The 14765-nt window shown below is 38.0% G+C and overlaps 1 protein-coding gene across 3 annotated transcripts in view; it reads right to left on the reverse strand.

Annotated features, from left to right (window-relative positions):
• Positions 1-6809, reverse strand: part of lima1b (LIM domain and actin binding 1b) — a 91677-nt gene extending 84868 nt beyond the window's left edge. For 2 of the 3 annotated variants that reach the window (XM_051676610.1, XM_051676607.1), the window contains exon 1: positions 6671-6802. The gene's annotated coding sequence lies outside the window, so the exon portion shown is untranslated. Of the gene's footprint in view, positions 1-6670 lie in introns of all 3 variants that reach the window. The other variant, XM_051676608.1, reaches the window with a different exon arrangement.
• Positions 6810-14765: the final 7956 nt, after the last annotated feature.

Below are 14765 nucleotides of genomic sequence, written 5' to 3' on the forward strand. Positions count from 1 at the left end.
GACTGAGTGTATTGAGTCAAACCTGAAGACTCTATGACATTCTGATCAGGAGATATCAATCTAAGCCATTTTGAATGGCAGTCAATGGGTTTTGGTTGCTAGGGTGCACTAAATGGTTGCTAGGTTGTATGCGGTTGCTAGGGTGTTAAAGTGATGGAGTGAAAGAAAGAATAAAAAGAGTGGAGTGATGGAAAGATAGAAAAGAGAGTGATGGAGTGATAGAAAGTATGAGTGGTGGAGTGATAGGAAGTAGATTGAATCCTCTGAAGGAGTTATTACAGGGAAAAGTTTTCACACCTTGAATGGGAGTCAACTTAAAATCAGTCCTGTTCGGAAGTTCGATATGGGAATACTGGAAGTCCGATCAGGTAGAAAAGACATAGCAACAAACTTCAGAACAGTCCCAAGGTCTGTGGCAAGTTTGGTGGTTGTAGCTTTAAAGCTCAAGGAGGAGATACTGTTAGAATTTTGGCTCAGAATAATAATAATAATAACTAGATAGTAAAGTTTGAAGACAAACTTTATGTTGGCTTGACAAAGCCTTGTCTGAAAGTTTAAAATAGTTTGAAGAGTTGGAAATTTGAAGGTCTTAACGTCAGACAGACAGAAGGAACATCATACAGATAGACAGCCAGCTGCAAGAAGTCCTATGCAACCCTACCCTTGCTTGTTTTCCTGAATGACAAATTGGTTGCTAGGGTAACCCCATCTGGTTGCTAGGCAGTTACCAAGGTGATACTGAAAAGGCTCCTTGCTACCCTGAATCAAATGAATGAAACCAGAAGTCTCTACGATATTCTGGTGCAGAGATATGTGATTTGTTACATGGTTGCTAGGGTAACCCCATCTGGTTGCTAGGCAGTTACCAAGGTGATACTCAAAAGGCTCCTTGCTACCCTGAGTCAAATGAACAAAACCAGAAGTCTCTACAATGTTCTGGTGCAGAGATATGTGATGTCCGATCAGTTAGAAAAGATACAGCAATTCAAGTCAGACCAGTGTGAAGGTCTATGGCAAGTTTGGTGTTTGTAGCTTGAAAGCTCTAGGAGGAGATACTCTTGGACATTTTTGGGTCCCAGAATAATAATTACTAGAAGCTAAAGTTTGTTTGTTGGCTTGAGAAAGCCCGAACCTTGAACAGGGACTGGAACTTGATGATGACAATAAAACAAGATCACAGCAAAAATATGAAATATATGCAATTACTTGAAAATTATTTAAGCTCTCCATGTCATTATACCACATACGGCATTCACTAAGATTTTCACTTTGTCATAAGACTTCATTGTATGTGTTGTAAAAATAAGTGAATGTTAAAGGGATATTTGATCATTTCCTCACTCTCATGCCATCCCAGATGTGTATGACTTTCTTCTGCAGAACATGAATGAAGATGTTTAGAAGAATATCTCAGCTCTGTTGGTCCATTCAATGCAAGTAAATGAGAAGCAGTGAGAAACAGATCAATAATTAAGTCATTTTTTACTATAAATCTCCACTTTCACTTTCATAAGCACTCTTCTCTCTTAAGTGTTCTTCTTCTGTTTTGGGTGATTTACATAAGCATATCACCCCCTACTGGGCAGGGAGGAGAATTTATAGTAAAAAACTTAAGTATTGATCTGTTTCTCACCCACACCTATCACATCGCTTCTGAAGACATAGATTAAACCACTGGAGTTGTATGGATTACTTTTATGCTGCATTTATGTGATTGTTGTACCTTCTGAGTTCTGATCACCATTCATGTGCATTGAAAGGACCAACAGGGCTGAGATATTCTTCTAAAAGGCTTAATTTATGTTCGGCAGATGAAAGAAAGTCACACACATCTGGGATGGAATGAGGGTGAGTAAATGATGAGAGAAATTTCATTTTTTGAGTAAACTAAGTTTATTTTAAAGACTATCTAGGCACATAATAACATTGTAGAACTGTAACTGTTTATAACTCTTTCAAGATGTACAGGCTCACACTTTAAATGGTCAGTTCTTTGTATTTTAGATAATTAAAATAGCAACAGATCCAGTGAATCAATGAAGGTTGAGTGATTGTTTTTAAATTTTTACATGCCATTCAAAAACGTGCCATTTTACAACGTAAGAGTGAAATAAAAGACTAAAAATAACACATTTGTACTTTTCTTTTACTCGGAATGTAAATGTTCAGGACAAAGGGAAAATGGTTACTGTCTCTTTAAGAGGGTTTTATCGCATGATACAACATTGAAGGCACTCTGTGCAGTTTGTTTCGTTGAGTTTAATCTTTTGAGAGCTGTAAAGTCTCATAATTTTCATACTGTGTCGTGCTGCTGCATCTGTATTCATTTACTTTAAGATGAAAGCTTGTCAATCAACATTCGGACCTAACCGGCCCAATTTTTGACCGGTTCAACGGGAATTCTCCCGATCTTCCCAATTGCCACTCTGGCCCTTCTTGAGACATAACAGACTCGCCAATATATCATGTATTTTGAAATTATGTTGTATGTATTTGTCCGTTCAAACACAAGGAGAAGCGAAAGTGATCTCTCTTCGGGGCGCGTGCGTTGTCTGAGACGCGGCACGGCTCAGTGCGGTAAAGTTAGTTTTATATTTGACATTCGCGACAATACCCATTAAACTCTCCGTGCCTATACCATTTTCAAGCCAAACCAACTTGGACATGCATGAATAGGTTTTCTTTGCCTAGCACAAAGCTGAATTAAAAAAAAAAAAAAAAAAAAATGATTTTTTTTTCATATCAATTTTATTAGCCCTATTAAACAATTTAACCATTTGATATCATGATATCACAAAAAATATGAAATGTTCTTAAAAATATCCCTTTCATGACACAAGGCTCTGAATTTATATTCTATATGTTTTCAAATAAATATAGTAGTGTAAATGTTTGTAATATTCTAATTCCATTAAACTCAATGACCGTTTGACCGTTAGCACAAAACTTGTTTTTGGGAGTAAATGTTCAGTACTTTTTATGCAGATATTTGTATCCCTATAAATCTATTAAACTCAATGACCGTTAGACCTAGAGACATAAAACCAACTGTAAAACACTCAGAATATTATTCTTCATATAGCACAAGGCTTGCTTTTGGGAGTAAATGTTCAGTACTTGTACAATAAACTGTGTAAAACATGCAATCACCCGAATGCAATAAGAAGCGAAAGTGATCTCTCTTTGGGGCGCGTGCGTTGTCTGAGACGCGACGCTGCACTCTGTCACACAAAACAGCTCACTCACGAGCACTGAATTGAGTTGTTTTGCCTGTTGATGCGCTTGAATGGTGTAAAATCGCTTGAATGTTCAAACTGGCAAGGCTTAAAACACATACAATTGACAAACCTTCGTGAAGACGCAAGCGAAAGTGATCTGGCATCGGGGCTCGAGCGTTGTCAGAGACACGACGCGCACTGAAGTGAGTTGCTTTGCATGTTGCTTTGCATTTGAAAATTATAGTCTCAGAAGAATAAGTTTAAATAGTATAAGAGTATGTTGGCATTGTCAAGTCAACATAATAATAATAAGCTCACATAGTAGATCAGTATGTTGGCTTTTTCAAGCCAACATAAATATTTTGAAATACAACCCTGAAAACAAAGAGTAATAAACAGATGAGGAATTTGGAACTTTAAGTAATGAGCCAGGACATTTGCAAAACTATCTTACAAACCTCACAAACTTTGGCAAATCTTCTCATAATCACTTATTTTAGCCTATTTACAGCCTGCTGTCTTAAACACTAACTTAAAAGACCCAACGAATCAAGGCTAAACTGTCAGTTGTACACAATGTGCATCGAACTCTGGAAAGGAGCAAAAAAAAAAAAAGTGTCCGCGGCCATCCGATTTTAAATTACACTGTGCACATTTTCATTAATAAGGTTTATACTTTAGTAATATTGGCTTTACAGACACATACATTTGTTGTAATCTTGGATATGTTTATTTTAAAGGTCACTTTATCGATCAATCAAATATTTTTTATATATATTATTCGGATGAATACGTTATTTGAAATCATTATCCGTGCCTTTTCAAATATGGTATTTGGCTTTGGGCATATCCCTGCTTATTACAGTCATGTGCATGGAATGCAAATCAGGGAAAAATATTCTTTCATACAAATGAGGCTTCTGGGGTAATACTTTATTAAGTTTTAAATGAACAAAACCTACATCCCAAACCTAAAAGTGAAAAACATAATTGCTGAAGCAAAAACGTCATTTTGTTGTGTTTCTATGACACTTTAGGCTAATGTGTCAACTTGCATGCTCTTCAGGACTCCTACCCCGGTCGTGTGTAATGCAAGTGCAACGCTCTTTCAGCTGAGCTATCGCATAACTTAATCACACTGCAATAAGCTTGTAAATGTAGTTGGTCGCCTTTCTTAATATGTCTATACTAAAAGTATATCTATGTTTTGATGTCATAATATAGCATCGTGTGAGGAACAGAGGGATAAATGTTCATAACTTGATAATCTGCCGTTTTACTCATGATTTGTGTGAAAATGAATACAACTTGTAGTTGTTGTGACACTAGTGTTTATTTCACTAGGGAACTGCCACGATATGTAGGTCATTCTTGGGATTCGGTAGTATTTCAGTCCCCCAGACTTTTTAAAGTGGTGGTTCACTAAAATAAAATGTTTAAAGCTTTTCACAAGGTCTTGATATGTCCATTATAATGAATTAAAAGAATTATTGCATTAAAATAATCTTTATCATAAAAGAATGTCTTTCTATCTTATACCTAGCATTTTGTCATGTCCACTGAATTTATACCTAGAAAATAATTAATAAAATGTGCAGCCTGTTTATAATTTTTGCCATTAAATGTAAACATTTATTTGTGTTCCTTTGCTGAGAATTATATTTTACCAAAAAAAAAAAAAAAAAAAAAAAACAACATGATTTTTTTTTATAAAAACCAAGCAAGTTTTGTCCCTCAGGCTGAACTCAACCCTGTCACACCAACCACTTTCAGCACATAAATATTTTGGAGTGACTATTTGCACCAGGTGTTAATAGCACCTGTTACACAACACAGCTATTTTCACCCTAAAAGAAACATACATTTAATTACAAACTGCTCTATAAGTGTTGCTGCAGTGGTGCAAGGTGTAATGAAGGTGTGACTGTGCTATTTCTTGTGAGCGACCAGAGTTCGAATTCACCTTTTGTCCCACTCTTTTTCCTATCCTCTTTCCTGTCTCCACTCCTAATTTTCCTTTAATACTACTTATAAAAATAAATAAAAAGGCATTTAAAGGTTGATTTCCTCACAGTGATTTGGTCACGGTGAAGGTCGGGAAGTTGAGAGAAGGGTTTGATACGGGTAGAAGGCGGGGTCTGTCGATGGCACGCGTTCCCTTCCTTGTCCGGGGCGAAAAGGGTGATGGCTTTTTTTGGTCTTGTTGTTTGCTCCTTTTGTGAAAGTCTCAGGAGACTAACTCATATGAAAATGAACCATGGATTTACTATAGTTATATTGTAGTGACCATGTTTTTTGACTTGAAACCATACTTTTGATGCAATTAACCAATCATTTTGGGGTTACTATAACTTTACTGCAAAATACAATGTTGATACTATGGTTATTGTAGTAAAAGTTTTATTTTGTATTTATTTTTTTGTAAACCAAGGTTAAGATTAGGTTTAGGGGTCAAATTCTTTTAAAGGTGATATATTATTTTTTGTAAGTGTTACATATTATGATTTATGATGTGAAAGTGTGTAATAAAAATATAAAATGTAGATATTTTCTATAGAATAATTTTTCCTCTGTACCACTTTACCAGCACTGCATGAATAAATCTGGAATTTGGTCAAAAGAGGGTCTTCAAAGGTTCTTCTTCCCCTTATTGAGTTTTTCATAATTTTTGCTTTTTTTGATGGTAGGAGACATCCTAAGCTTTCTATAAAAGTATAATGTCAAGGTATGTGGCACTTGGATCATCATTAAAAGAGACAACAAAAAAGAAAAAGTACAATTTCCAAAAGTGTCCCACTTTGACTATATTCTACTGTAAATAAAATAAAAAAATAAAAAATAAAAAAAAATTAAATTAATTCAAGGTAATTTTGAATATAGTTAGTTTTGGAGTTATGAAAATGTGTTTTAGTTTAGTTTCATTTTTTTCCAATCATTTCAGATTTTATATATATATATATATATATATATATATATATATATATATATATATATATATATATATATGTATATATATATTTATTATTTTTTTGAGCTGTCAAAATTAACATGTTAACTTATGCAATTGATTAAAAAGTTTAATATATATAATATGCCAAACATTATGTGTTTGTCTTCTCAATGTCCAGTTTGTGACATTCAAACAGACACTAGGATATAACTTGTCACTCAAGTAGAACACAAAGACTTCTTTCTTCCTGAGAGAGGGCTACTAGTCAAACTGGATCCTCACCTGAGGTGGAGTACCAGCTGCCAGAAAAGCTGCTAAACTCCCTCTGTGACTGTCTTGTCTGCTTATGGCTAACTAATGCTGTGCTTAAACCTAGAATACACAGTCCAAGAAACTTCTAAATTTAGCAGTTGCTGCCTTTTCTGTATAAGTGATACTGAAACTTCAGAAACTCACCGATATTCATCACATGTCACTCACAGGTCAATGATAAGAGACCCACCTCTATAATTTGAAAGGCAGTTCCTCCAGTCTTCAAAGGTCTGGGGTTTTGACGTCTTATTTTTCTTATTGGAGCCCGCAAGTTTCGATTACGTTTAATCACACCAGACTTTCTATGCGCCACCCGATTCTGGAGAAACTCTGTGATATCTGACACTCCTTGTGCTGGTGTAGGATTTCATTCCGTGTGACTTCACTAAGGGCGGAGTTTGGAGAAAGGTCCACTGGGAGTGGTTGAGCACTCATCATGTGACAATACGCACCAGTGAACCCAGGCATTGTGTGTCACCTGGCAGGTGTGTTTTCAATGTGTCTGTGAGTACTTGTATAAATCCTTGAGCCACTACCTTACTGCTGTTGTATGCAAATGTTTAACTGAACAAAAGGACTAAAGCAACTTAAGGAGATGACTGAATCCTTTCGTATGTAAAGCTGGATCGCATGGTTAAAAGACCTTCAGTACAGGGCAGTCAAAGCTTGTAGCAACTAATGTTTTGCAGTTTGTAAAGCCACTTTGAATGGACTTTGATACAAATGTATACAACACAGTAGAGATATTTGGTATGTTCCAAAACGTGAGCTGCCTTGCTGCCTCCTGCCAACATAGGCAGCTGCTTGCTATGGCAGCATCCTAACTGACATAGGATCTCATAAATGACTGATTAACACTCTATATAGGCAGCAACTCAGTACTCCACACAAATAGTGCTCCTCAAGCACAGCACATATTCACGCACAGCACATGAGATATTGGACTCATAAAAAATTTAATTACCAGTGAATCGAGAGGAAAAGCGCAATACTCTAATGAGCATAAATATAGATTAAGTATTTGTTTACAAACAAACACTGCGGAACTTCCGGTTTCTTTAGGCACCCCAGAAAAGAACTAATTTCAGTGGGCGTTTGTGGAAACACTGTTTCCAAAAGATTATTTGAAACTTGGTCTTCTTTAGATTTTAATCGGTTAGGTTTGATGAATCAGGGCAAATTCAGGATTTGACATAAATTCTGATATTTCACAGATCACTGTGAAATAGTGATCACTCATTTGCATCAGGCTGCATATTTAATAAAAAAATCATGCTTTCAACCTCACTCTATGAATGGAATCCACAGGAGATCAGTAAAAGATGTTATAACCACTCGATCATAATTGAAAGTAAGATATGTGCAGTAGATAATGTGTAATTTGTAATGTTTACATCCTGCATTCATAGCGCTAATGCTAGCATGCTAAACTTCACCATAGTATGCATCTGTTAAGCCAGGGCTAATCAACTTCGGAAAAGTCAGGGGCCGAAAAGCTGGATCCCTGTACCCTTGAGGGCCATACTCTTAGGGAGGGTTACTTTTTAAATGTATTCCACTTCATATTACAGAATACATGCAGTAAAATGTCATTGTAACATATTCTGATAGATTACCCAAGGTCAGTAACATATTCTAAATACTTTGGATTACTTCTTCAGCACTGGTAGATTTTTTCACTTGTTTTGACTATAAATATTCTGCCAGTACAGTAAGACAAAATACACATGTTAAAATTACATTCTCTGAAAAACCTAAATATCTTATGCAGTGTTGTTTCTAAAACATGATTAATCTAACTGATCTTGCTTTAAGGATTTTTTTCAGGAAAACAATACAAAAAATATCAAGGATATGATTTTTGCCCTAATATCAAAGGTCTTACTTGAAAAAAATAAATTCCAACGTGAGTTTTCTTGATAAAAAATATGATCGTGTCTGGTAACATGTGCATGTAAAATGGCTAGAAATAGCATTTTAGCTTAGCGTAAAGCTGACAATTTACACAAGGTTTATTTCTATTTCTTCTGCTCCAAACTTACTTCAAACGTACTTCTCTGTCTGCTTGTACGAATGTAACACATCATAAGAATGATGTGAAAATAAATGTTTTCCATCTGAAAGGACTAAATATTAAAATGCAAAGTAATCTCTTCAGCAATCAAAATACTTTTTTAATGTAACTGTATTCTAATTACCAATTATTTAAATTGTAACTGTAGTGGAATACAGTTACTTATATTTTGTATTTTAAATACATAATCCTGTTACATGTATTCCGTTACTCCCCAACACTGACTGTATATATATATATATATATATATATACACACACACACACACACACACACACACACACACACTGGGGCCAAAAGTTTGGAATAATGTACAGATTTAGCTGTTTCTGAAGGAAATTGGTACATTAATTCACCAAAGTCGCATTCAACTGATCACAAAGTATAGTTAGGACATTACTGATGTAAAAAAAAACAGCACCATCACTACTTAAAAAAAGTACTTTTTTATTAAATCTAGACAGGTCCCATTTCCAGCAGCCATCACTCCAACACCTTATCCTTGAGTAATCATGCTAAATTGCTAATTTGGTACTAGAAAATCACTTGCCATTATATCAAACACAGTTGAAAGCTATTTGGTTTGTTAAATGAAGCTTAACATTGTCTTTGTGTTGCCACAGTATGCAGTAGACTGGCATGTCTTAAGGTCAATATTAGGTAAAAAATGGCAAAAAAGAAACAGCTTTCTCTAGAAACTCATCAGCCAATCATTGTTTTGAAGAATGTCTATACAATGTTTGAAATTGCCAAAAAAAAAAAAAAAAGAAGAAGTAGATTTCATACAAAGGTGTACACTACAGTCTTCAAAGACAAAGGACAACTGGTTCTAACAAGGACAGAAAGAGATGTGGAAGGCCAGATGTACAACTAAACAAGAGGATAAGTACATCGGAGTCACTAGTTTGATAAACAGATGCCTCACATGTCTTCAGATGACAGCTTCATTGAATTCTACTTGCTCAACACCAGTTTTATGTACAACAGTAAAGAGAAGACTCAGGGGTGCAGGCCTTATGGGATGAATTGCAAAGAAAAAAACACTTTTGAAACTGAAAATCAAAAAGAAGAGGTTAGAGTGGACAAAGAAACACAGACAGCAGATAATTAGAAAACAGTGTTATGGATCTTAACCCCATTGAGCTTTTGTGGGATCAGCTAGACTGTAAAGTGTGTGAGGATTGCCCAAAAAGACAGCCACATCTATGGCAAGTGCTACAGGAAGCATGGGGTGAAATGTCACCTGTGTATCTGGACAAATTGATAGCTAGAATGCCAAGGATCTGCAAAGCTGTCATTGCTGCGTTTATAGGACGTGGAGGATTGTTTGATGATAACTCTTTGAAGGCGTCATTGATACATCATGATGACGCTGCGGATGGCCACGGATGGCCGCCTCGGTGTGGAGCGCTTCTATTGTTTTGTTGTTTTTGTTTGTTTGTCCTGTGTTTAGTAATCTTTTTCCACTCAGTTTTTCCAGAGATGAACTGCAGAACATTCGACAGCATATACCAGTAAATCTTTTCCCGGATTTTGAATATTCGGATGTTTTGTTTGACATTTTAGTTGGAGGCGTGGCTGTGTCGTTTAAATGCGCTATGAGACGCAGGCGAGGGAGATGAGCAGGCACGCTGGTCAAACTCCATCGGCGGGGCTTTCGAACAACGCTGCCGAGCATTCATCTTGCGAATCTCCGCTCTCTTCCTAACAAAACGGACGAACTGCATCTCCTCACCCACACAAACAAGGACTTTTCAACCTCTGCTGCCTTGTGCTTCACAGAAACCTGGCTGAGTGAAGCCATTCCTGACAGCGCGTTACATCTGCTGGGCTTTCAGCTGTCCAGAGTGGATCGCATCTCGGAGTTAACAGGGAAAACGAGAGGCGGTGGAACATGCTTTTACATCAATGAAAGTTGGTGTACAGATGTAACAACGTTAAAGAAGATGTGCTGTCCTAATTTGGAAATGCTCTTTATTAACTGTAAGCCTTTCTACTCGCCGTGGGAGTTTTCCTCGTTTATTCTGGTGAGTGTTTGTATCGCGCCAAACGCGTTTGAATACGGCGCTGCAACAGCTGGCTGATCAAATCACAGACACAGAACAACAACACCCGGACTAGTAATTATTATTCTTGGGGATTTTAACAAAGCAAAACTCACATGTGAATTGCCCAAATACAAACAGCACATTACATGCCCAACCAGAGACAGAAATATACTGGATCACTGCTACACAACAATAAAGGATGCATATCACTCTGTTCCTAGAGCAGCTTTGGGACTCTCTGATCACTGTCTGGTTCATCTTCTTCCAACCTACAGACAGAAATTAAAATCTGCTAAGCCTGTAGTAAGGACTGTAAAGATATGGACAACGAAGCAGAGCTGGAACTACAAGCCTGCTTTGACTGCACTGATTGGAATGTTTGTGAGACTGCTGCTTGTGAAACTTAACATGGCTACTTGCCATCCTGAGTGAAATAAGTCAACCTGGATGTCTCTACGATTTTCTGGTGCAGAGATATGCGATTTGTTACTTGGTTGCTAGGATAACACCATCTGGTTGCTAGGCAGTTACCAGGGTGATACTTATCAAGGCTACTTGCCATCCTGAGTGAAATAAGTCAGTCCGGAAGTGTCTACGACATTCTGATCCTGAGATACCCATCTTAGTGATTTTGAATGGAAGTCAGTGGTGTTTGGTTGCTAGGGTGCTCTAAATGGTTGCTAGGGTGTGGCTAAGTAGTTCCCATGATGATACTTGAAGACTGATTGCTCACCCAATTAAAACAAGCCAACTCTCATGTCTCCAGCACATTCTGAACCGAAGATATCACACTCTAATTGAAAGCAATAGAGTTGGTTGCTAGGGTCCTCTAAATGGTTTTCAGGGCGTGGCTAGCCAGTGAACAGAGTGATTCTTATTGGCTGCTTACTAACCTGACTCTAAAGAGCCAATCCCCAAGTTTCTACGACATTCTGTTCTGAAGATATCCTTCTGAGCCATTTTGAATGGAAGTTAATGGGGTGGTTGCTAGGGTCCCATAAATGGTTGTTAGGGCGTGGCTATGCCATTTCCAAGATGATACTTAAAGAGTGATTGGTATCCCGATTGAAATGAGCCCGCCACCATTTCTTTATGTCATTCTGATTGGGAGGTATGATCTGACAACTTTCTTGCATTGACTGCTATAGTAGGAAAAAAAATCTCTTCCCATGGTACCATATGGGACTTTTTGGGACGATGTTTGCCCCCCTTTTTACCCCCTGGGGTACAATTTACCACCAAACACAGAGTATGTTCAAAGACTGCTTGCCAGCCCAAATGAAATGAGAGCACCCACATGTCTCTACAAAATTCTTAACCGGAGATATGATCTGACAAAAAAAATGTCAATGTTAAGTGAATGGGACATTTTGGGAAGGTTTTGTGGCCCATGGGTGTGAACCATACCCCCCACCCCTTAGAAAAGTCATAGCACAGGTGATGTAAATAGGCCAGTTGATTTGACACCTCATTTGTGGGTCTACACAAACGGTGTGGGACAAGTTAGGTGCCAAAGTTTTGTACAGAAGTATAATAATAATTATAATACTAAAAATAATAAGTATGTGAGATTACAATAGTGGTGCTTTGATCTGCAAGCACCATTAATTAGATAGGTACATTTCCTGAAGAAAATGTGAGTGGTGCTTGCCGTGGCAAAATTTCTCACCAAAATGTCCCACAAACTGCCCAAGTTGAAAAGGCAACCCTCATAACAGTAGGATATTCTGGTGCAGATATTGGTGTTGTTCTATGGTTGCTAGGGTGTTCCATCTGGTTGCTAGGCAGTTACCAGGGTGATACTCAAAATGCTCCTTGCTAGACTGAGTCAAACAAGCCAAACAGGAATTCTCTATGATGTTCTGGTGCAGAGATATGTGATTTGTTACTTGGTTGCTAGGGTAACACCATGTGGTTGCTAGGCAGTTACAAGGGTGATACTTATCAAGGCTCCTTGCTATCCTGAGTGAAATAAGTCAACCCGGAAGTCTCTATGATGTTCTGGTGAAGAGATATGTGATTTGTTATTTGGTTGCTATGGTAAGCCCATGTGGTTGCTAGGCAGTTACGAAGGTGACATTTCACTCAGGATAGCAAGGAGCCATGTTAAGTTAGTCAACCCGGAAGTCTCTACGATGTTCTGGTGCAGAGATATGTGATTTGTTACTTGGTTGCTAGGGTAACCCCATCTGGTTGCTAGGCAGTTACCAGGGTGATAATTTACATGGCTCTTTGCTATCCTGAGTGAAATAAGTCAACTTGGAAGTCTCTACAATGTTCTGGTGCAGAGATATGTGATCTGTTACTTGGTTGCTAGGGTAACCCCATGTGGTTGCTAGGCAGTTACCAAAGTAATACTTAATCAGGCTCCTTGCTATCCTGAGTGAAATAAGTCAACCCAGAAGTCTCGACGATGTTCTGGTGCAGAGATATTGATGTTGTTCCATGGTTGCTAGGGTAACCCCATCTGGTTGCTAGTCAGTTGCCAGTGTGATACTTATCAAGGCTCCTTGCTATTCTGAGTGAAATAAGTCAACCTGGAAGTCTCGACGATGTTCTGGTGCAGAGATATGTGATTTGTTACTTGGTTGTTAGGGTAAGCCCATCTGGTTGCTAGGCAGTTACCATAGTTATACTTAACAAGGCTCCTTGCTATCCTGAGTGAATTAAGTCAACCCGGAAATCTCTAAAATTTTCTGGTGCAGAGATATTTGATTTGTTACTTGGTTGCTAGGGTAACCCCATCTGGTTGCTAGGCAGTTACCAGGGTGATACTTAACATGGCTACTTGCCATCCTGACTGAAATAATTCAACCCGGAAGTTTCTACGATGTTCTGGTGCAGAGATATGTGTTTAGTTACTTAGTTGCTAGGGTAAGCCCATCTGGTTGCTAGGCAGTTACCAGGGTTATACTTATCAAGGCTTCTCGCCATCCTGAGTGAAATAAGTCAACCCGGAAGTTTCTACGATTTTCTGGTGCAGAGATATTTGTTTAGTTACTTGGTTGCTAGGGTAACACCATCTGGTTGATAGGCAGTTACCAGGGTGATACTTATCAAGGCTACTTGCCATCCTGAGTGAAATAAGTCAGTCCGGAAGTGTCTACGACATCCTGATCCTGAGATACCCATCTTAGTGATTTTGAATGGAAGTCAGTGGTGTTTGGTTGCTAGGGTGCTCTAAATGGTTGCTAGGGTGTGGCTAAGTAGTTCCCATGATGATACTTGAAGATTGATTGCTCACCCAATTAAAACAAGCCAACTCTCATGTCTCTAGGACATTCTGATCCGAAGATATCACACTCTAATTGAAAGCAATAGAGTTGGTTGCTAGGGTCCTCTAAATGGTTTCCAAGGCGTGGCTAGTCAGTGAACAGAGTGATTCTTATTGGCTGCTTACTAACCTGACTCAAAAGAGCCAATCCCCAAGTTTCTACGACATTCTGTTCTGAAGATATCCTTCTGAGACATTTTGAATGGAAATTATTGGGGTGTGGTTGTCAGAGTCCCATAAATGGTTGTTAAGATGTGGCTATGCCATTTCCAAGGTGATACTTAAAGAGTGATTGGTATCCTGATTGAAATGAGCCCACCACCATGTCTTTATGTCATTCTGATTGGGAGATATGATCTGACAATTTTCTTGCATTGACTGCCATAGTAGGAAAAAAAAATCTCTTCCCATAGTACCATATGGGACTTTTTGGGATGATGTTTTGCCCCCCTTTTTACCCTCTGGGGTACATTTTGCCACCAAACACAGGGTATGTTCGAAGACTGCTTGCCAGCCCGAATGAAATGAGAGCACCTACATGTCTCTATGAAATTCTTAACCGGAGATATGATCCGACAAATACATTTTCAATGTTGTCAATGGGACATTTTGGGGCAGTTTTGAGGCCCCAAGGGGTGTACCGTACCCTTCACCCCTTAGCAAAGTCATTGCACAGGTGTCGTAAATAGGCCAGTCGATTTGACACCTCATTCGTGGGTCTACACAAATGGTGCGGGACGAGTTAGGTGCCGAAGTTTTGTACGGAAGTATAATAATAATAAGAAGAAGAAGAATGAAAATAATAATAAGTATGTGAGATTACATTAGTGTAATTAGGGTATCCCCATCTGGTTGCTAGTCAGATACCAGGGTGATACTTATCAAGGCT

This window comes from Myxocyprinus asiaticus, chromosome 37, assembly GCF_019703515.2.
Source record: "Myxocyprinus asiaticus isolate MX2 ecotype Aquarium Trade chromosome 37, UBuf_Myxa_2, whole genome shotgun sequence".
In the NCBI taxonomy this organism is placed as follows: Eukaryota; Metazoa; Chordata; class Actinopteri; order Cypriniformes; family Catostomidae; genus Myxocyprinus; species Myxocyprinus asiaticus.